The sequence below is a fragment of the Lygodium microphyllum genome, chromosome 30, assembly GCF_053477565.2.
Source record: "Lygodium microphyllum isolate KBCC chromosome 30, Lygodium_microphyllum_v1.1.10, whole genome shotgun sequence".
Lineage (NCBI taxonomy): Eukaryota > Viridiplantae > Streptophyta > Polypodiopsida > Schizaeales > Lygodiaceae > Lygodium > Lygodium microphyllum.
Window position 1 is genome coordinate 14,729,125 of NC_141164.1, and position 21,884 is coordinate 14,751,008.

Genomic DNA, 21,884 nt, shown 5'->3' on the forward strand with positions numbered 1-21,884 from the left:
TTAGAATCAAGAGATTAAGATTTTTTTAAAAAATATCCCCCAAATCAAGGTACCATTTGAAGGAAAAAAAGCATTCCATAATCTCAAGCTTGAGTCTTGCTTGATGCTTGTAAATGATGGCTATAAGAGAATTCTCGCAACAAGAGTGTATGCTTTTCGTCAAAATTTCTTCAAGATTCAAGTAGGGCTTAAGATTAACCTATTGTCTATAGAGTGTAAATGAAGAATATGGCTCCAAACAAGAGGGAAGTTTGTCAATACATGATTAATGACTAGCCTTGAGTGTGTAGGAGTGAAAATAGAACCAAAGATTCAAGAAATCTTCCAATTCCTAGAAGATTTTACCAAGAATCCATAGCTTTTGTGTTGAAAAGCTTTAGAAGGTGAAGCATAATGCTCATGGGCTAGATATTATGCCATCAACTAGCCTTCAATGTAATGCCTCTGATGATCATTACCAAGGCATGAGACCACAAATGGTAGAAAATAGTAGACAAATTTTGGAATAATTGCTACTTTCTTGTTTGTTTCATCTTGAAACATGAAGCCTATGGCTTAAAGAGAGTATTATGGCATTTAATACTTGCAAAGAAAGATTCAAATGTCCAAAAACACTTGATAGAATGAGTGTAGAGCTCAAATCCATGATTAGATCTAAGATTGGCTAGTATTATCATGATTATTTCAGCTTCAAGGATGAAGCCTCTTACTCATAGAGAATATAATAGCCTTCAATGCTTGCTCATCCAAGAGGTAGAATAGGAGCTTGCATTCCAAAAAACCACATGGATTAGTTTAGGATGAGTGGATCAAGAGGAGATCAATTTGGTTGTGGGTTTTGAGTTTTGATTTCCAAGTGTAAAGTTTGTAGAAAGGCAAAAATAAGAAAAAAGTAGAGTTTAAGGTCAAGAAAGCACAAAAAAGAAAAAAGAAGGTTGGATCTCTATTTTCCAAAGGGAAGGAGGGATGGAAGCATAGGTATTAATCTAAAAGTGGGGGGGGGGGGGGGTTTGAGAATAAAAGCTATGGGTTTTTCTTTCATGGGATTTGTTTTTCTTGCTTTTGGGAGTGGTTTTGGTCTCTTCAAAATTAGAAGAGCATGATAGCACAAAGAGAGAGAGAGAGAGAGAGAGAGAGAGAGAGAGAGAGAGAGAGAGAGAGAGAGAGATGTGTATATATGTATATATATATATGTATATATATATATGTATATATATATATGTATATATATATATATATATATATATATATACATATATATATATATATATATATATATATATATATATGCAAGAAGAAGAAGAAGGACTGTTGCTCATGGAGGGAGGCAAAGGAAAAGGAAGGTTGATCCAGCTATGTCAAGGGTATCCTTCACTCTATCTCTTATTGAGCTAATAGTTACGGCTCTTATGGCCCCTTGGGATTGATCATCTTGTTTTTTGTAATTCAAGGGTTCCCTCCCCCCTCCTACCTCTCTCTCTCTCTCTCTCTCTCTCTCTCTCTCTCTCTCTCTCTCTCTCTCTCTCTCTCTCTCTCTCTCTCTCTCTCTCTCTCTCTCTCTCTCTCTCTCTCTCTCTCTCTCTCTCTCTCTCTTTGTGCAATCAAGCCACTAGATGTTTCACTAATTAGACACTCGACCAAGCTTGGCATAAGTTGAAACTTCTCCCTTTCCCACCAATGCTCAAACTCCACCATACGCCCTCAGATTCTCAAGTCTCTTGACCATCAGCTAGGCCGCCTAAAGCTTCTTGGACTACTCAACCACTCTTCTCTTAGCTAGGTGTCTCATTCTTGGCCACTCATCTTGGCCCTTCTCACTCGGTAGCTAGCCCATAGCTCTACCAGCCTACTCAACCTTAGCCAAGTGCTCAAGCTCACCCATATGAACTCGGCCCTTCTCTCTAAGTCTTGATACTTGGCTAGGCCACCCAAACCCTCACCTTTAACCACTTAAACACATGACCACCCTAATCACAATGAAATTTATTCAGTTGCCTTGATCTAATAGGCCTTAGATCTAGGCTACACCCATGCTAGTCAAACATCCCATTGGCAACCACCTTCGTCCATGCTACCTAGCCCTCTTGGCCTATTCACACACCAAGATCTTGGCATTGAAGCTATCCTCTCAAAAAAAGGCTTTTTGGTTTCAACTAGACATTATCAAATCCAAGTTAAGTCAAACTCTTGACATTGAAGCTACCCTCTCAAACATCAACTTGAGTACCACTCAAGTCCAAGTCACCTTAAACTGTTGACATTGAAGCCACCCTGTCAAACAACAACTTTTTGGTATGAACTATACATAAGAAAAACAACTCAACCGATTGTTTGAGCCTCTAGGAATTATCCTCCTAGCTTGAATTTTACTTAAGAAACACCTCAAGATTGGTGTCCTCATATCCCTTTCACCACAGATCAAAGAGCTATTCTAAATTGTTCAATATCAAGTGCAAGAAGACAATAGTTTGAATTCCTCAACTACATTAGATGGTAGAGTAGACACTCAGATGAACCAAAGGACCTCTGACCTCAACTGACTTTCTAAAAGTGAACTCAAAATACTTGACTTTAAAATTAGACTATACTTACAACAACTCACCTCGAGCGCTATCATCGTAACTATAAAATTTAAATAGTATAGGAACAGAATTTTAGCAAGGACTAGAGAATACACAACAAATCTAGAAAGAATAGAAACTTCTTTAATTCCAAACAAAATGATAGAAAGATGGCTTTTTCCACTTGTGCACTTCCATTGTGAAGCTTAAATGGCAATCTAGATAGATGATAAGTAAAAACTACTAGCTAAAAGAACTACTCTAATTGGGTGAGAGATAAATTTACTATGGCTTGGAGAGATCTTCCTATTATAGGCCAAGAAGGTAGTCTAGTCAATATGTCAGACCATATTATGAGCCTTCCCTTGTCAAGTAAGGAATTTCCCTTTTTTGTTAAGTCAGGGGTGGTGCCCCCCACCCCCGTTAGGGGGGCTTCTAGCCTCCCTAAGACCACAAGTAGGGGCCCTTTCCATAGCCCTTGGGTCTCGAAAAATAGGGGCCTCTCATAACTTTCGCACCCCACAACTCAATGCAGTGTGTCTCAAGTTATTACAAGCGTAACTAGTCTAACCCAAAGGCTAGATTCAAAAAGGTCATCTCTATTGCCATTCGGTCATAGATCTCATTTGAAATACAAGTCAAGACCCAACCAGTTTCTAGGCTCTTCCAACTTAGAGAACCATGGATCATTGGTGGCATCTTACAAGGATGGGGCATCAAGCACATTTAACACCCCCCTTTTATGTCCATCTACAAGTGAACTACATCCTTGACGCAATGCCAAGTGAAGTTATTTGCTCCATTCTCCTTCCTTAGATAGTAGAAAAGCTCTACTATCCCATCCTTGATCAAGTTGTACATATAGTGATATTAAATTTCAATGTGTTTGATGTGCACATGAAACACTGGATTTTTGGCAATGGTGATGCAACTCTAATTGTTACAACTTAGCACTATTGGATCTTCATCATGCACTCCTATATGACATAGGATCCTCCTTAACCATACTACTTTATATGCAATAGAACAAGTTGTCTTGCACTCTACTTTGGTACAAGTCAATGCCACTATTAGTTGCTTCTTATTGATCCAAGAGAAGCTTCTAAAACCCAAAGAGAGACAATATCCAAAACCTAATTTTCTAGAATCACTATCACTTACCCTTTTTCTGAGTCATAGTTCCCCACCAGATAACTTTCGAAACAATATGTGATACCATAGTTAAGAATCCCTTCAAGTATTTAAGTACTCATGTCTCAACTTTCCAATGACTTTCTCATAGTTTGTTTGAGAGCTTGCTCAAAAAAACAATAGCAAAATTGATATTTAAGACTACTCATCAACCTCTTATATCTCCCAATGTCTGCTAGAGTGTTGATATATTCTCAATGGATAACTTAACATTGACCTCTATAGGTGTAGCTAACTCCTTACACTTTTTCATGCCAAATGCTTTCAAGATCTCATGTGCATACTTCTTCTAGGAGATGCCAACTAGACTACAATCACCAAACAATTGTCATTTCAAACTTAGAGCTCAAATCCTTTTGAGTTTGATAGATCGTATTTTCAATAGTCACCAATAAACAAAAATGTCATCCACATATATCACTACAAACTTTTCACTGTCCCTATAAACATACATGTTAGCACCTAAGGTATACCTATTGAAGTTTAAGCTTGAAAATAATTCATATATCTGTTGGTACCATGCTTTTGGGGCTTATTTCAACCCAGATATCTCCTTGAGGTTGCATTCAAGAACATTGATTTAGCATTCATTTGGTAAACCAATCACTTCTTGTGAGTGGCCACTATAAATACTGTGGGAACATTGATTTAACATTCATTTGGTAAATTGGTCTCTTCTTGTGAGTAGTCATCACTACAAGTACTATGTGAATATTGGTCATTATAAAACTTGGAGCAAATGATTCTTGAAAATAAAATCCTTCAACCTGTGAAAATCTTTGTGTAACTAATCTAGCTTTGTGCTTTTATAAGCTACCATCAACCTTTTTATGTTTCAAACCCACTTGGTGCCAATAATGGTTCTCTTTTCTAATTGATTCACTAGTTCTCAAGCATTATTCTTCATTATGTTGTCATACTTTGCTTGCATAGGTACTCTCCATACTAGATCAACTCCTTTACTTCTCTCATAATCTTCGCCATCAAGGGCATATTGATTATATGAGTGAAAGAATTTATTTACTTCTCTATTCCCTGAGATCTCCTTGGTCCATTTTCCTTTTCCTCAATATTAGAATTACTACAATCATAGAGTTGCAAGGATTGCTCTTAGGATAGGTTTATAGTAGACTAATTCTTCACTAGATAATAGAGTGGAAGAATTTTCATTCTCCTCCTCCATTATATGTGGTTGCTCCTTGAACACCACATCACAACTTGCTACAATCTTCTTTGCCTCTTAATCATATAGCTTGTAAGTATTTTGCTCATCATTAAAATGTAAGAAGATATTTTGCTCATCATTAAAATGTAAGAAGATACATTTGATGTTTTTTGGTTTTAATTTATTCATCTTATCCTTTGGAACATGTGTATAGCATTCACATCCAAAAGTTCTAAAGTACTCATGAGATAAATGGTTTCTAACCAATATAGTCCTTATGAGGATTTTTTCCCTTGAGAGCCTTTATGTAACTCCAGTTAATAATGTAGATTGCAGTATTAATAGCTTTGGCCCATCTACCTTTTCCTCAATAGCTGTAGGTATAGAATTGCTATAATCATGGAGCTTTAGGGATTGTTGTTGGGATAGGTAGACTATGTCTTCACTAGATAATTAAGTGGAATAAATTTCATTCTCCTCTTCCATTGTATGTGGCTGCTCCTTGAACACCACATCACAACTTGCTACAATCTTGTTTGCCTCTTAACCATATAGTTTGTAAGTCTTTTGCTCATCACTATAATGTAAGAAGATACATTTGATGCTTTTTGGTTCTAATTTATTCATCTTATCCTTTGCTAACATTCACATCCAAAAGTTCTAAAGTGCTTATTAGACAAATGGTTTCTAACCAATATAGGCCTTATGAGGAGTTTTTCCCTTGAGAGCCTTTATGAAACTCCAATTAATAATGTAGATTGCAGTATTAATAGCTTCGGGCCTTTGAAGGCAATCCCTTGTACTTAATTATGTAGCTTGCCATTTCCGCAATGGTACGATTTTAGCATTCCACAATCCCATTCTACTGAGGTGTATGAGATATCATCAATTGACAATTTAGTCCCTTTGCTCTTGCAAAAGTCTTCAAACTCCTTTGAGTTGAACTCACACTATTATCTATTTTAAAATTCTTCACATTATTTCATATTTCATTCTAAAATAGTTTTAAAAATGATTTAGACTTACCAAAAGCTTGAGCCCTATCTCATGAATGAAATACACCCATATCTTGCTAATGCAATTGTCAATGTTGCAACTCTATTCTTACTTTCTTGTGGAAATTCCTTTCTCTATTTCTTGCCCATCATATGAGCTTCACATGGTTCCTTCATTTTAGCTTATTGCAGGCACATAAATAATCATACCTTGCTTATGCATCTCCTTTAATATTGAAAATCCAATGTGACCAAATCTTTCATGCCAAAGTTTACTTGTATCCACATCACCGGTGGCTATAAGAGCATTGAGCTCATACAGGTTATTCCTTCTCTCTCCTTGATGACAAATTTTCTACCATTGTCCCAAAATTTTTACACCAATCTTGAAGAACCTCGCCTCATGGCCAATTGATAACAATTTTCTTTTCATCTCTAGAATATAAAACACATTTGAAATATTTTTTAGTTCACCATGCATAGCAACAAAGAAAATAGTACTATTTCTCTTAGTAGGGTACTTTGCATCATTTCCAATGGTCACAATGATGAAATATTGCAAAGGATATACATAAGTGTATAGTTTTTTCTTGTTGGCCATATGATGGGAGACACAACTATCCAATATCCATGAGTCAGTGGTGTGTACTTATTGCATTAAGGAACACACTTCCTCAATTTTCACCATGAATAACTCTAACTTTGCTTTAGTTGTATTGGTTATTTCCTTCCCTTTAGTTTTTCAAGGAGTCATTCTTTTCATCTACCTTCTTAACATGACAATTTGCAATTGCATGCCCTTTCTTCTAATAGTAGAAGCATTATCCTTGAATTTTTTTCTTATCACCCTTCTTATGTTTGTCAGCATTGGTAGAGAAACCATCTTTGCCTTTCGCATTTTTGTACAATGTAGCATCTCCACCATTGCTATCTTCTTGGACTTTAATCCACAACTCCTCCTCCCTTAGTAGAGTAGAAATTTCTTGAAATGTCAAACCTTGGGGTCTTACCTAAGTGTTTAGGGAAATTACCAATCCATCAACCTTTGGTAGACAAATCTAAAAACACCTCCAAGCTAGCTCTATTAGTCATTGTCCAGGTGAAGTTGTAAGCTTCATGAAGTATAGTTATGTAGGCAATTTTCAAGCATTACCTAAAGAGGTATCTGTGGTGTCTGTCATGTTTTGATCATTCATTATGCTTATGATGACTAGACATTTATGATGATATATGATATCTAACAATTGGCTCCATGATTATCTCTATGGTTTTGCTTCACTTTCAGTATATTCTCTTATTTATGTCTCTGATTTACTGTTATTAGTCTTGTAGGATGTATTCTCATGTTCCTATGTCCTTATCTTTGAGTTTTCTATGAGTTGCTAGATGTAATATTAGGTATTTTCTGCACTACTTACATCAATGAGATGTATATCCAAATGGGGTACTATAGTCCTATTATGCATTCCACAAAAGTAGGGGTTGCAACACTTTGATGATCCTACCATTGTTATCTTGAACCTCTGGTTTGAAGCTTACCCAAAAACATCTTTGTTTAATGGAGGAAAACTGAATTTGCTATATGCAATTCAAAGGATTTCTATGGGTATACCCTACAATTGCTTACTTGTATCTCTGTGTTAAAACACTAGTAGAAACAACAACGTTTGATCGAAAGAATTCCAATTTCCTATATGAAGTAGTAACACATTTCCAAAAGCAAGATTATATAAACCTAGCTTTGTTGCTTTGCATCTCTAGTTTTAAAGCCTAACCAAAACACCTTTGTTTTATGCCAAAAATCCAAAATTTTAGTTAAAACCTGAAGTAATGACATACTACCAAAAGTAGGGCAATGCAATCTAAAGGTCTGATTTTGCATTTTACATATATCTCAGACAATTATTCACATCCATCGAATGTCATCCTGACTTGGAGCAGGTCCAGAGAGTTAAGAGAGTTATTGGTAGGACAATATTAGGGGCTATTATAGAATAATGGTGGTAAAGCACGAGGAATTGACCCTATATGAAGAGGAATTTATAGCATCTAGAGAGGAGTACCAAGATGTTGGTACCTCTATAGGTACTGCTATTATGTATCATTCCCCTATTACATCTACAAAATCTCCTCCAAGTTCTCCTAAAATAGAGGATGAAGTGCCTAACTTGGAAGATCAATCAACTCCTCCTAACTATGCGGCAAAAAGATTGCAACATATAATACTAAGAACTACAATGTTGTTAGGAAGTAGAGTGGTTAGTGCAGAGAAGTCTTCCGATTGTGTGGTGGAAATATTGCAACATCTAGTACTAGGAAGTACAATGTTGTTAGGAAGTAGAGTAGTTAGTGCAAAGAAGTCTCTTAATTTTGATCCTCTACCTCCATTGAAGAAGAAAAAGCCAAAATTCATGAATCCCAGCCTACCAATCAACCCCAAGGTCAGAGCTTTTAAGTTCTCTAGCAAGAAGAAAAAGTCACTAGTATTTTGTATCCTAATGCTAGATATCTGGTTCTTGTAGATTCCTAATCCTAGTGACGAACACATCAATTATCTCTCCTTTAGCAAACTTCTCTAATACTAGTTGATTTGCAAGGTTCTAATGAATCCTTGTTTGGTTTTGCATTTCATACTAACTCCTTAGTATGTTCCAAGCCTTTGATGCCTTGGTTGTACATTAGATCAAGGTCAATACAACAACTTGTAACTAAGTCATGAAACGCATTTGTATTCCTTCATTTTCAAGCCTATAGAAGATTTGTATATAGAGGAATCATAATGCTCAAATTTGATGGATTGGGAGTGGGTTGTGGTTCTAGGTCACTGTCCTTGCCATTGTCTCCAGAAGTTCATAAGAATCAAGGAAAGCTGTAATTTTAAACTTCCACAAAGTGTAGTTATATAATCTAACTTGCCTTCACTGAAGGTTAGTGAATGAATCCTCAATGTTTGAATTGCCAATATAGTAGCACCATTACTACTTTGATGCACCAAATTACTTACTCCTCTTTGCTATTAAAGCCCTTGCCTCTTCCATACTCTTTACTCCTTAGAGCCCCCTAGGCTCTAATACCATGTAAAAAAATAGTGCAACAAATATAATATAAAAAAAGTTGAAAATGCATAGCAAATATGAGAAGAATAGAAACTTCTTTAATTCCAAAAAAAAAATGATATAAAGGTGGTTCTATCCACCTATGCACCTCCACTGTGAAGCTTAAATAGTGATCTAGAAAAATGGTAGATAAATAGCTTAAGACTAGCTGGAAAAACTCTAATTGGGTGAAAGATAGATTAAAGATGGCTTGGGAGGGGTCTTCCTTTTATATCCCAAAAAAGTAATTTGGTTAACATGTTTGACCATGTTATGAATCTTTTCTAGTTGGCCAATGAGTGTTCTAGGGAGTATTTGCTTTATCATCAGGGTGAGAACGATGCCTCTGCACCCTCATCAAGGGTAAGTTTCAAGAGGAGTAACTATAAACCTGGGGAAGGTTTCACATCCAATGATTAGATATCTGCTCTAAACAAGCCAATTGGTATAATATGTTTTTAGATATCTACTCTAGAGGGGACAATTTGGTGATTAGATATCTACTCTAGAGGGTGCAATTGGTACAACATGTTTTTAGAGTACTATTTCAAAAGGACTAGATGCATTGCATTTATGCATGTGCTTAAAGAATCTTCTAAGAAACCTAGTATAAAGGGTTAATAAAAGAAAGTTGCTTTTAAATGTTCTAAGGCACCTAGTATAAAGAATGTTCTAAGGAACCTAGTATGATGTGCTTATGTAACCCAAGCTAATTTGGGTGTGTGGGCATGTGTGCATGTGTGTGTGTAGGATGTTACACTTGGTGGAACTGACCAAAATGAACATGTAAGGTCTCTTTTAAAATATCTCATCAAAACTCATTATTCTATAATCTAATCCATTTTTAAACTATTTTTTACTGACCCAAGGGGGAAAATCCAAGTCTTTCCTATTATAAGATAACAAGCTATATAGCTCATTGATTTTCCCTTTTTTCTTCAATTCTCAATCCAAAACCTTCCCCAAGGAGGATTCATGCAATATACCTGCAAAACTTTGGGTTCGTGATCATTTGGGGGTATGCAAAGTTCTTCCTTGAGCTAGATTGTGTAGTCCTTTGGGACCTTCAATAGTATGGGAGAGTCATCGGATCAAATACCCAAAAGCCAATGGACACTTCTCTTTGCTCACACTACCTCCTCTAGCTTCTATCTTTTTTCTTGACAAAAATATTAACATGGCAAGTACATGCTAAACTAAGAAAAAATATATAGAAAATTCAAAATTTAACTTGGAAAATGAAGAGACAATTCTTTCAATCAGAATGGATAAATATAGGAATGTGGAGGATAGGGATTACCTCACTATATTTTAGTGTCTCATTGATTGTACACATTTGTTGAATATTGAGAGAACAATGTTTTTTTATTACAATTCAACTTGTGCTTATGCTTGTGCAATGTGCACAAAAATGGGCTTTCTCTTTTCCTTAACATGGCAAGTACATGCTAAACTAAGAAAAAATATATAGAAAATTCAAAATTTAACTTGGAAAATGAAGAGACAATTCTTTCAATCAGAATGGATAAATATAGGAATGTGGAGGATAGGGATTACCTCACTATATTTTAGTGTCTCATTGATTGTACACATTTGTTGAATATTGAGAGAACAATGTTTTTTTATTACAATTCAACTTGTGCTTATGCTTGTGCAATGTGCACAAAAATGGGCTTTCTCTTTTCCTTAACAGTGTGTGTAAAGACACTTAATATCCACTTTAAATTTTCAACCTAACATGTTTTTGAGTTCAAGTTGAGCATGGGTTCTTTTGGTTTTCTTAACAGTTTGTTTTGCACTACTAAGTTTCTCTTTCCTTGTGAGTCCCCTTCTCTTGTTGTGGAAAATTACCCTTTTCGTTCAATGAGTGTATGACTATGTGCTAATGGTGACATGCAGTGACTCAATAGGGGTGTGTTAGTGCATGTGTGCACTAGGTTACATGTGAGGGAGGTGTACTAATGTGCATGTTCACTAGGGGTTAGAGTGTTTAAGTGCAATGCTTGATGTTTAAGTTATGAGCGCAATATTCCATAGACCAATCCTTCAAGATCCAAAAATGCTCTATATTGAATGAATATCAAAGCCTAAATGGAAGACTTGACACTGAATGGTAATTTCTCGTAAATTCAAGCCTCTTGATAGCAATCTTGAGCAAGAAGTCCTAAATACTCCCAATCTTGGAATAATCTTAGCCAATGCTTGCTATAGAGTAGTCATTTGTACCAAATATGAGTCCATTTGGTATATTCCATGGATACCACACAAGATAATAGGTAGCTGACTTGCTTCTCTTGAAGGCTAAAACCTTGTTACAAGATTCTTTGATGCCGTAGAAGGAGCAAATGAGAGATAGGGATGATTTCTTTCATCGTGGCAGTTAAAGAGAGCTTGAAAAGAGGAGGAACAAGCTTGCTCTTCAAAAAGTAGTGGAGCTTTTAGATTTTTCTAGTTTCTATAAACTCCATTTTTTCATAATACTCTCTTCAAATTTCCTTGAAACTTGGTGATTACTAGCCAAATACATCAAACCTCCACATTCTTGTTGTGATCTCCATTAAATGGTTCCAAAAATAGTCATAGTTAACTATAGAAGCTATGTCGGACATATAAAACATCCCATCCACCATTTAGGACAATGTATACCTTCTCTAGTTTGGAATTTGTGTTGAAAATAGCACTAGATATGGATCAAAGACAAAGCTATGATATCAACTAAAACTAAAAAGAAATCTAATATTCAACAAAAGTGACATCAAGATGTGACCAAGACATAGCCATATGCCAAAATAGCAAATCATATTTCCATCATGCTCATGGATGGCACAACATAGCCATAGCTAGAATCAAATAAGAAGCCATACAATGCATGGTTGTATGAAAATCACCTCATGTATGGTGGTCATCAATATACACCCTCATGAGTAATGGGAGAAGAAACCTCAAGAACTCCACAATGGAGAAGTTACAATGAATGTCAAAATAAATACTTACCACCTTTCAAAGCTTAATGAAAGAGATCTTACTTCCCTTCCTCTTTAAGATTGTGCTTTTATTCTTCCATGATATTCTCATTTACAAAAATTCATTGAAAGAGCATTTGCTACACATTAGAAGGTATTTGACCTATTGAGGGGGAAATTTTTGTTTGTGAAGGAAAGCAAGGGTGCATTCATGCAAGCAAAAGTGAGAGTATTTGGGGTATATTGTGAGTGAAGATGATATAAAGGTTGACCCAAAGAATGTGTCAAGGAATGGCCAACGCCACACAATACCACATCTGTCCATGGTTTTCTTGGTTCTTATTATTTCTATCAGAGGTCCATAAAACACTACACAACTATTGTAGCAACAATTGATAGAATGAAGAAAGAAGCTTTCTTTTGGGATGCAATATCTTTCTTATCATAGCTTCAACCAACTAAAGAAACTATTTTGATTTTTCTTGATTTTTCAAAGGAATATTATCAAGTGATTAGGGAGCAAGGTATAAATTGAGAAAAAAGGAGATGGAAATATACATGATCAAGAGATTTTGGTTATCCTTCATGCAATCAAGAAGTGACATCAATAACTTTATGGTAGCCAGTTTAGAGTGAAGAGTAATCCTTGTCCTCAAGTACTTCCTTTCACAATCCTCCTAAACAATGAAGGTGGGTGACTACTCTCTACACAATTATGATTTTGACATCGCTTATAATAGGGGCAAAGGCAATGCAGTGGCTAATTCTCTATCAAATATATGGGCATGCAAGGTATCTTATCGAGTTTCATAGTGCTTGCATTGAGGAGCTTCAAGAGACCTATTTATTAGATGAAGAATTTAGCCAGGTGTTTTAGAAATTACAATAAGGATTAATGGAGGAGAACTCCCATTTTAGCTCAAGGACGGGCTTATATGGTCTAATGGCAAGATTATCATTTCCTACAATTATTACTTGAAATAAAAGATAATGCAATAAATGCATTCTTTGCTAATTGTTCATCAAAACTAGTCACTTAGGTGTATTCAAAACCTATGATAAAATCTCATTGGGTTTCCATTGGAAGGGCCTATGCAAGGATGCCATAGATTTTGTCGCAAGTTGTATTTCATGTTGAAAAATAGGGCAAATACTCTAAAGACTGGTGGTTTATTATAGCCATTACATATTCCCCAAGGCACATGGACATATATAGCTATGAATTTCATTATTGGGTTACTTATAACCAAAAAGGGGCGGAATAGAATTTATGTGGTGCATAAACTCACAAGATTTTTTTTTTTCTATGAAGACTCAATTTACAACATCTTAAGTAGTAAGCCAATTTATGGTGTGTGTCTAAGTTACACATGCTACCTCAAGTCATATTTCATGATCGAGAACCAAGTTCATGAGTAACTTTTTGCAATCAGTTTTTAGCTCTATGGGGACAAAATTAGCTCCATATACAACATACCATCCCCAAACCAATGCCCAAATAGAGTGGACAAATAAAGGGCTTAAGACCTCTTTATGCAATTTTTATCATGATGTGTAGCACTCATTGGACACATATATCATTTGGTTGAGTTTTCCTACAACAACCCCACACATTTCAGTATAGGAGTCTCTCTCTTTAAGGCTTTGTACATATATAAAGTGAACCTTATTCATGCTCATGTTTAGTGAAAAGATTAGTCCTCAAGAAAAAGTAGAATTGGAGCATATGCAAGCCTACTTTAGCAATGCAAATTGAATCTTATGAAAGTAGAAGACCAAATGAAGCCAGATGCTAATGAGAAGAGGTGACCTACGGAGTTTCAAGAAGGAAAGTTGGTACTTCTAAAGGTGCCCAAGTCAAGGTATTCCACTCTTAAAGATGGCTCCAATAAAAAACTTGCATGAAAGTATTATGGGCCATATAAGATCATCAAGCGTGAGTGTGATTTGGTTTATTGCATAGAACTCCCTCCCTCTATAAAGATTCACAATCTAAGTTTCATGTGAATCAACTCAAACCTTTTATTAGGTCTCAAGTGGATTATTTGGAAGAGCTACCACGTATGGATGAAAAGAGCTACCACATATTGGATATCAAGTGGATTATTTGGAAGAGCTACCACCTATGGAAGAGCTACTATTCTTAAGAAAATCATATGACAGCATGAGGAGATCCCAATCAATCTAGGAATATTTGGTCAAATGGTAGGGTTTACCTCTTGAAGTAGCTTCTTGGAGAATAGCAACTACTTTGGAGAATTTTCTTTACCTCACAGATGCTATTTTGGCTGAGAAATAGACAAATTTGGCCCATGTTCTACTATAGACTATCCCAAACTACTCATTGTTTTAGAACAATTTGCATCTCTGAAAAATAATACCAAAACAAAACTTGTAAGGGTTGAAAGTACACGGAATAATGACAACAAAATAATATGCATCTTGGAATAATGACAATAAAACAAAGCTTATATGGGCTGATAGCAAAACACTTTGCATCCTAGACTAATGACATCAAAATAATACTTATGACTAATGACATATGGGATGCTTGATTTAGAGAAGTCCATAGAAAGTTATTTAAATTTTTCTATAGTAGGATCTATAGTAGATAGCATGCACTATATTATTTGCAAGAGTCTATTCATAGAGGTTATGTGGCCAAGTTTCCAGCTTTATGCTTCCAAATGGATGTGCATATGATATACTTAGTCGTTGGCTTTGAATCCAATCCATTTCTTTAAGTTTCCTAATATATTTTTTATTTTTGTAATGCTAAAATGGAGTAGTATTCTTTTATCTCCAACCATTTGCAAATAAGTTCTTTTTTTTGTTTTTGAGGGTAGAAACCTTTGAAATGGGAATGGTTGTAAAGAAGTGTAAAATCAATATTATTTTTGGGGAAAATAAGTGATTTCCACTAGCCACACTAGCATGGGTGTTAAATATGTATTTCTTTTCCCACTGTCATTCAATAATAATCAAAAGTGTTTTTTATCTTCAACCTTTCTTGCATTTTTTTTCTATCATTCTCTCTCTAATTTTGGTATTGTCTCAATATATGGCCATGTATTGGATCCTTGGGGGTTTACTATATGTGAGCCACAAGTAATTAGGTCTATAGTCCTAGTTAAACATGTAAAAAGCCACCCATCTCATCAAATCCACCCATCCTTAGGATAGGATCCTTGAACCACAATCCACCCATTTTCCATACAATTCACGTTTTCTAGTTATGAGTCTAGCACATATATAAAGAAAGTGTTAAAAAATCCTCTAATGTACCCCATCCAACTAAAATTAAAAATTGGTTGTGTCCATTGAATAGAAATTAATATGCTATAAAGTTTAAAGGGTACTTTTGTTATACCATGAATTTGATTTATGAATCCTACAAAGTCATGAACCAAAACTCTCATTCAATCACATAAAAATAATTAATTTTCATGTGTCTTTTTAGTGCTATAGTTGAATTAAGATTTGGGACCTTGGACTAAGATTCTTGAAGTTCTACATAACTAAACAAATTAATAAAATATAAAAAATCATTGGGATTGTGTTGGTTTTAATTGTATACAAGTGTTCATGCATATACAATGATATATTTTGCAATTGTTTCCTCAAACATCCCCTACTAATGTCCTTTTGGGGATCCTTCTCTAGGAGATATCCAAGATTTTGCCTCCTTCCTTAGTGTCCTCTTAGGACAACTTTTAGGGGATGCTTCTCGACGTTTTTTTTGGATTTTTTCTTAGGGATTCTCTCTCTAGAGGTATCTTGCCTTCTTTCCTCTCCCAAACCTTATATTTTGCACCCTTAGAGCTATTTTCTTCATTTTTCTTCTACCTTTGTTGCATACTTTCTCCTTTTCACTGTCCTTTTCTCCCCTAGTCCTCTAAACCTTGCCATTCTTGGGGGTGGCCTTTTCTATCTTGCTTGCAGTTGGTTTCTTAGTTGTAATTGGTCCCTTAACTTCAATTCATTTCGTAGATGTATAATTATTGTAAGTGACTTTGCTCTTACAAGTCATGTATATTCATCCATTTAGTAGTATTTTGAGAACTACAAAAATGAGATCATGGATGTTTCTAGAAACAGCTAAAGATATTTCCTTATATGAAAGCAAGAAGGTGCATCACTTAAAGTCATTCTCTTATTTTGATGCATGCAATTTATCTCTAGGAACCTTAGAAAATTTAGAATAACCTTCCATTCACAAGAGGTGATATCTGGCTTAAAGAATTATATCTTATCTCTTTTAAGTTTGGATGCATTCGCTCAATTGTAACATACACCCCTTTTGAAAACCTATTGGAAATTTTATTAGGACCGTGTTCTAGACAATTGAAGACACTTACAATAGCCAAAATAATTTTACACTTACAATTTAACATCCCCATGAAAACCATGGAGGAAATTCATAAGGAAAATCTTCTTGAATCTAATGTCAAGAATGGCAGTACTCTAGTGTGATCTGCATGAGATAATAAATTATGCAAAATATTTCTAACTATTTGTTAATTATCAAATATTAGCATGAAACATTTAAGAGATGTAACTTAATCCTCATTATAAGGAATGATGATATAATGGAATTCCTTGGGTTTCACCTCTTGAAAAGAAGGAGTCGTCATATTTTCCTTGGCCTTTGCAAAAATGAGAGGATCCTTTGAAACACTTTCATCTATCAACTAGTAATATGAATATTAGAAACCTTCAAAAAATCATTTCAAAGTCAAAGAAAATGGGGCTCAAGTCTTGTAGGATATCATTAAAGAATGCAACATATTATATATTATAGAGGGCTCGAGTCTTATAGAGGGCTTAATACTCATAGAAATATATTATAAATGGACTACATATATAAAACAAGGCACTCTAGAGTATATGTTTACTTATATAGGGCTTAATGTTTGTAGAAAGATATTATGAATGGAGTACATACAAAAAAAAGGAAATTTGGAGGTTGGATCCTATGGTGCATTGCGAGGCAATCCCCAACTACCTATCCATGACAAGGTTTGGTCTCTAATTTACCTTCTTTTATGCATATATTACATTTATAATGTATTTCCACAAGTATTGAGCCATTTATAAGTAAATGTGATGCATATGATAACTAAGTCAAATATGAGAAATGTATATCTTAGCAGGAACAAAATTGTTGTATTATTGATCATTTTGTCCTTTTCATGAAGGAACATGGTGTCCTCTAGAGATATGTGAAGCATTGTGGATTGCACTCAATCTCAACATCAACCACTAGTTGACCTAGAATCTCATTAAACCTATTGTCATTGTCTTCCTCTAAGTCCATAGTTGCTTAAATACTTCTTCCTCCTCTCTTTGCCTTTCATCTTCCATCTTTTTTGTCTTCTTCTTCTTCTACACAAATTGTGTGTGTGTGTGTGTGTGTGTGTGTGTGTGTGTGTGTGTGTGTGTGTGTGTGTGTGTGTGTGCGTGTGCGTGTGCGTGTGCGTGTGCGTGTGCGTGTGCGTGTGCGTGTGCGTGTGCGTGTGCGTGTGCGTGTGCGTGTGCGTGTGCGTGCGTGCGTGCGTGCGTGCGTGCGTGCGTGCGTGCATGTGTGCGTGCATGCGTGCGTGTGTGTGTGTGGTCTTTTTGCTTCTCTTTCTTCTTTTTTCCCTTTGCCTATAATTTATCTTTTCTATTGACATATTCATCTTGGACTATGGACTCATTGGCCCTTTTGTACTTGGAATATCCAAAGCTACATAAGACTTCTTGTCAGTTGTGCATATTAGCACAAGCAACTAATCAAACCTATACGTTAGGAGCTTTGCAGTGTGCATATCTTTGTCCATCAAGGTTTCCTATGATCATCGGCTACACAAATGTTTGTAGAAAGTCTATCAAGAAAACCTCTACATAATTTTGAAGGTAAGCCAATACACTTGTTTGCCACTTGATATTATGCTAGTACTTGTTGATGATATCCTTAATTCTAGCCTTAGAAAGGGAGCCTTAGATATTATCATGTGTAAGGCCTTTTCTACTTGTTTTATTTCCTTTAGGGCATTCAACTATTGATTTATCCTTTTTTTGAAAAACTTATACATATACAATGCTAAAAGTAGGCACATTGTTGGACTTTTTTAGTTTTTCCCTACATGATTAGAAGCCCCTTATTTATGTTTCCCAAAGTTTCTAGCTTGAGGCTCTTTTGCCTTCTTGCCCTCAAAAGTGATAGCGTTGGTACCTAGAACCAATGCTCCTTTCCCCTAAGTAGGTATGCTATGGGTCTCTACTATGTCTTTCTATGTTTCTAATCCTTTTGTTGCATCCTATTTAGTATTTTCACTTGGGTATGTATGCTCTAGGCTTGCTCTTTGTCTCCTAGTCTTCAACCTTCTTGAAAATTTGTCTATTGGGTTGGTATGTGGCTTGTGCTATATCCACCTAGAAATACGGAGCTTTTTTGTTGTTTGTCTCACCCTTGCCATTCGTTATACCGAAATAAACATGTCATTATAAAAAACATAAAAATTTTGTGAAATCCTAGATAAAACAAAGGTGGGATGAGAAAAACAAAGAAAGAGGCATCATAAGCCTTAAAATAGAGGATGAAATTGTAGTAGCATGCAATATATTGCCTTCCACCATGTCATAGGGTTTTGCCTCATTTTCTAACAAAAAGGCATATTAAAACAACACATGAGTATGTACATACGTACTTTTTGTAGGGATGAAGCCTAGATTGGAGGTTGTAGAAGGTGGAGTTGGTATAAGTTGCATAGGAGGAAGATGGAAGGTTGCGTAGAGTAAGAAGAAGTTGGAGATTAAGGTCAAGTCTACTAAAAGGAAAAATATTAAAAGTGAGCTTTGATTTTATACATTGTCTGCCACAATGTGAGCAACATCACAATCTTGCCAATCTTGCCATGTGGCATTGATCCATTGGGCTCTCTAGTCACATTGACATGTGGCAAGCCAAAGATGATGACATTTGTACATTCTTGTGGTTTATCTAGTTGATTGTTTGACACATAATATTGATGCCATGAAATATAGGGGTATATTAACACATGTGAACTACTGATGTCATCTACACTCTAGTATTTGCTTAAAAAGTCATCTTAGTCATGTTATGCAATTTTATTTCACTACTCTCAAGATATAAAGTAGAAAAGTATTGCACTTACATATTCCCTCATTTGATGAAGGTGGTTAAGGTCAAAGCTGTCAATTTGATGCTATTCAAATGTCTCCAACGCAAATAATGATGTTTTCTTGACAAAGAATCATTTTGATCACACCCTTTGCAAGTGTAGTCAACCCAATTGCTGAATGGCAAGTCAAGGATAGCTAAATTTGCTTAAATTGATCCAAGGGAGATCCTTATCTTTGGGGCTTTATACATTAAGTGGTTGAAGTGATGTAGATCAAAAAATCAAGTTCTATGGTCTCCACACAAGCCTTCATGGCTCTTACAAGGCTAATATTGTAAATTTTTTGCAAGTGATCCATCAAGATAAGTTATTTCCAGAAGTTCTCAAGGTATTTCTACCTCGACTACAAAGAGGGTATTTGAACAAGTGTACTATTTTGGTGTAAAAAGAGGCCATGAAGGATTGTTGTAGTGTTTCAATACAAATGGATTTCTCTAATTTTTGTATTGTTTCCCTTATTTCACTGTAAATGGAGGCTATAGAGGAGAAGAAAACCAGAGATCATATCGGCATAGAGTCCTCACATCTAAATGTTGGAGAGGATATACCTACTCATCCAAAAGATCTGAACATAGATTTACAAGATCGAAACAAAATATTTGGAACTTGAAGTTTCTTGGTTCTCTCCAAGTCTAGGGATTACAATATATTGAGGAGACGTCCATAAACATAGCCATTATAAAGATAAGTATTAGTCAATGGTGATTGGATTGGAGCATGATCCATAGGGAAAATCTTCACTTGGAAATCTTGTACCATACAATGATCTAGAAGGAAATCCAAGTAGCCTTCTTTCTCAGGTGGTCATATCACTATTTCTCTTGGGCTTCTAAAGCTTTCTACCTCTTCCACTTCCATGTAAGTTTGATAGTCCATTCCTTAATAGTGTACTTGGACTTCCTATTCTTAAGATGCTCGACATGTGAGGACTCCATGAAACTTGGCATATTGAAAGAATGCGACATGAGAAGTAATTAGAATGTTAAAGATTAGAAAATGCTTCTAAAAAACTTTTCAATTGGAGAGCATTAAAAACTAATTAGAATGAGAGATATAAATCTTTATAAGAATTTGACCATGGTTACTAGTTGATATGGTTAAGTCTTGTACAAGCCAATAGAAGCAAAATTTCTCCCATTCTTACAAGAGAATTTAGTGGACTATATGAATGAAAGGATTAAAAAATCTAAGGAGATATTTTCCAAGCTAGGAGAAGCTAGACTAATGCATTCTTAGTAGTTCAACTCATACAAATGGAGTTCCATTGCCTCTTATATAGGCTAGTACAAGTTGCATAGCAAGGTGTAAGATGCCATCACTAATGAGATTGCATTTTTCTTTTGCATAAGTTATTATGTCACAAGTGATCTCTTCTCTAAGCTAGTTATATTAGAAGAGTGTTGTTTTCAACTATGGCACAATTTACTTTTGTGGTATCCTTCCAATATTATGAAGGCTCAACTTCAAACCTATCTTCATACAAGTAGCAATAGTCCTCGAGACCAAATCTCTACAATAATGTCTTAACATACTTTGTTTGACATAAAGCAATAGCTCCATCACATTTCTCAAACTGAATGGCTAAATAATGATACACTAGACCTAAATGATGATATGTCAAAAGTTGAATTCAACACAGCCTTAAAATCAGCAATATGTGTCTCATTACGAGCAATGAGTAGCATGTCATCAACATAAACCACAATGATAAGAAGTACATCATCCTCATGTTTGACATATAAATTGCTATCAATTGGACTATTTTGAAAATAACATGCAATCAAGTATGTATGTATCTTCTCATACAAAGCTTGGAGTTTTTGCTTTAGACCATACAATCCCTTTTTCAATCTACATACTTTGTTTTCTTTCCCTTTCTACACAAAACCATGAGGTTTAAAAAACACTCTTCCTCATATAAATCACCATTTACAAATGTAGTTTTGATGTTTAATTGATATACACCATTCAAAAATGTCATTTTAATGTCTAGCCATCATTCACAAATGCAATTTTGATGTCCAATTGATATGCATTCCAAAATTATGAGCTACTAATGTGCAAATGCTATGAATAGTTATCATATAGCAAGTGAAAGCAAAGGTTTCATCAAAACCAAAGCCCTTCTACTAAGTATAGTCCTTTGCCAAAAGTTTAGCTTTATAGAAATCAACACTACCATTTTGGATTATGCTTTAACTTATGAACCCACTTGTACTAATAGCCTTCTTGATAGGAGACAAATTGCATAAGAACCAAGTACCATTTTTAACAATAATATTAAACTTAGTGTTGGGGGTAAAGGCACTTGTGCCTAGCCACCCATGTATTACTACACACTGGCAATGCTCACACACTTGTACACTATAAGTGATGAGCACCCATCACTATCACTTCATTCTTTATTCTTTCAGTGATATTTGAATAAAGGGAAGGCTCGGTCACTTATTGTGACTGTTGGAGTTCTCTTGCTCTTGCTCCTTCCACCATAGCTTTTGCTTCCACTCGCATGCTTCCACTCTAGGTCCACTCCCTTCAATTAGTATCAGAGCCAACCATTTGAGGAGCTTCTTCATACTTTGCTTTAGCAGTCTAGATTCAAAGTTTCAACTCAAGGTTTCATGGCAGCCATTATTTCTTTCTCTTGAGGTATGCATTGAGTATTTCCTTCTTCCAACTTATTCCAACTTGCTACGCGCTTGTTGAGGAGCTTTTGCAGGCTTAGAT